This window comes from Neofelis nebulosa, chromosome 6 (genome assembly GCF_028018385.1).
Source record: "Neofelis nebulosa isolate mNeoNeb1 chromosome 6, mNeoNeb1.pri, whole genome shotgun sequence".
Taxonomy (NCBI): Eukaryota; Metazoa; Chordata; class Mammalia; order Carnivora; family Felidae; genus Neofelis; species Neofelis nebulosa.
Genome location: NC_080787.1, coordinates 125728335 through 125731070, shown reverse-complemented (window position 1 = coordinate 125731070; position 2736 = coordinate 125728335). Strand labels below are relative to the sequence as shown.

At 41.7% G+C, this 2736-nt stretch overlaps 1 pseudogene; it reads left to right on the top strand.

The window, feature by feature from the left end:
* Positions 1–166: 166 nt before the first annotated feature.
* LOC131514901 (proteasome subunit beta type-1-like) lies at positions 167–1125 on the top strand (annotated as a pseudogene).
* The last annotated feature ends 1611 nt before the right edge of the window (positions 1126–2736 follow it).

Below are 2736 nucleotides of genomic sequence, written 5' to 3'. Positions count from 1 at the left end.
TGATTTTCTGTCCCCCGGGAACATAGTACTTCATACCTTGTTCCACTCACTTGATACAAGTATTGAACCAAAGGGAAATATTCTTGCCAATGGATTGGGAATTTATGGTGTTGGGAACCCCACGAACTCCAATGTACACTGTTAGCTTTCGTAAATTGGGTGGGGGAAATTCTATGGCTGCTTGACTGGCTGCTGGGAGTTTCTCCAGTAAGTAAAACCCCAGTGACTCTTCCTCTCATTGCTAAAACCACAACCACTGTGTTTGGGGATCAGCAGATGTTTACACTATGTTACCACTTACCCAGAGAGCAGTAAAAGGGGAGAAATTAGAGGCGCGGAAAGAGGAAATTTTGGAGGAATTTAGGCAATTGTCTTGCTGTATGAAGAGCAAGGAAAAATTCTGCTCCACCCAAGTCTCTTATTGGCATAGCACATTATTTTTTAAAAGTAAACTCTACCCCCCATGTGGGGCTCAAACTCACAACCCCGAAATCAAGAGCCAGGCGCACTGGTGTAGTCCATTATTCATGGATTTCATTAAAAATGCAGCTTGAAAAATGCCGGACAGCTCCAAGTGTTACAGATTAACAGACAAAACAGTCATTGGATACAGTGGATTTCATGGAGACTGTCTTACAAAGACTTTGTCTTACAAAGATTATTGAAGTAAGACTAAAGATGTATAAGCATTCCAATAACAAGACCATGACTACAGGGGCGATTGCTGCAATGCTGTCTACAATCCTCTATTCAAGTTGCTTCTTTCCATATTATGTTTACAACATCATCAGGGGACTGGATGAAGATAGGAAGGGAGCTGTGTACAGCTTTGACCCAGTAGGGTCCTACCAGAGGGACTCCTTCAAGGCTGGAGGCCTTGCTACAGCCCCTGTTTGACAACCAGGTTGGTTTTAAGAACACGCAGAATGTGGAGCATATCCCACTGTCCTTGGACAGAGCCACGTGGCTTGTGAAAGATGTCTTCATTTCAGCGGCTGAGAGGGACATGTACACTGGGGACACACTCAGAATCTGCACTGCGACCAATGAGGGCACCAGGGAGGAGACTGTTCCCCTGAGGAAGGATTGATTTGTGTGCTGTTTTCATTCATAACTGGTTAATTTTGTATCTTGGAACTATTGGACTGATTTGTTTTACTAAATAAAACTTGAAGTAATTATTCTAAGCAAAAAAAAAAAAAAGAAAAGAAAAGAAAAAGAAAAAAGAAAAGAAAAAAGGATTGTAGATGTAGGAAAGGATTAAAACATTAAGCCCAGGATGAAAACACTCGTGTCATCCTAACTGGTTATGGAGATGATATAAGGCTATAACCATTGTAGGAGAGGTGAACAAGGGGCTTGCAGGGAACCCATGTTGTGGGAAGCACTGTAGAACCAGAGTGGCTGGAGGAGAATAGCAACTGAGCCATTGGGATGGAAAACTACTTGGAGTAGTTGGGCCATCACAACTGCCATGATATTCCAGACAGATGTCTGGTCTTCCACGAGGCCCGAATCTAGATGCGCCCTTGGTGTTTGCAGCCTTCAGCTCAAGTCACTGAAAATGGAGACCCGCCCTCATTCTGAGGTGTCCCAGCATTCCAGAAGCTGCATGTGAGAGGAGAAGAATGAGCCACAAAATCTTCAATCACTCCTCCGTGTCCTTCCTGCTAGTGAACATTAGGATCTTAGATATATTAGCAGCAATGTAATTTTTAGTTGATTAAATAAGCCTACGTTTATAAGCAGTGGTTTCTATGAACTGGATTATGTCCCCTCAAATTTCCTATATTGAAGCCCTAACCCCCAGTGTGACTGTATTTGGAGACAGGGTTTTTAGGAGGTAATGAAGGTTAAATGAGGTCATAAGGATGGGGTCCTAATCTGACAGAATTGGTGGCCTTATGAGAAGAGGCAGAGGTAGATGAATTTCTTGCCACCACAGAAAGGCCATGTAAGGACACAGTGAGAAGGTGGCCATTTACAGGCTAGGAAGAGAACATTCATTAGCTCCTGACCAAGGTGTCACCTTAATCTCAGACTTCTCATCTCCAGACTGAGAAAATAAATTTCTGTTAGGTTGTCTAGTCTGTGGTATTTTGTTATGGAAGCCCAAGCTGACTAATACAGGTGGTAATACGACCAAAGTAGGAACACAGTTCTGACTTCTGGTCAAACACACTTTTTGCTCTTCTATCAACCAGCTTTCTTCTATTCTAATTCTTTCTCTATCTCTCTGTCTCTGTCTCTCTCTCCCTCTCTCCCCTTCCCTTCCCTGTCTCTCTCCGCCTTTTCCTTCACCCTTCTCTTTCTCTCCCTCCCTGCCTCCCTCTCTCTCTCCCCTCATCATCTATGTATTATCCAAAATGAGTATTCTATTCTTAGATTCCAGATAACCTAGTGATGATAAAATTTAGCAACATCGAATTTAAAAGGGCCTTCTCAGAGGATCAGGAACCATGAGAATAGGGGAGTTCTATGTGCTGTAATAGTATTCTACGTTTTTCTTTTGTAATAGTTATATTTACCCTTGAAGCTGTTTTGTTGTGGTTTTTTTTTTTTTCAGGCATTTTTTTTCCCACCTATTTCATTCATCCCACACCCACCTCCCCTCTGGTAACCATCAATTTGTTCTCTATATTTAAGAGTCTGTTTGTTTCATTTGTATCTTTTTTTTTCTTTGTTCATTTGTTTTGTTTCTTAAATTCCACATATAAGTGAATAATACTATATATT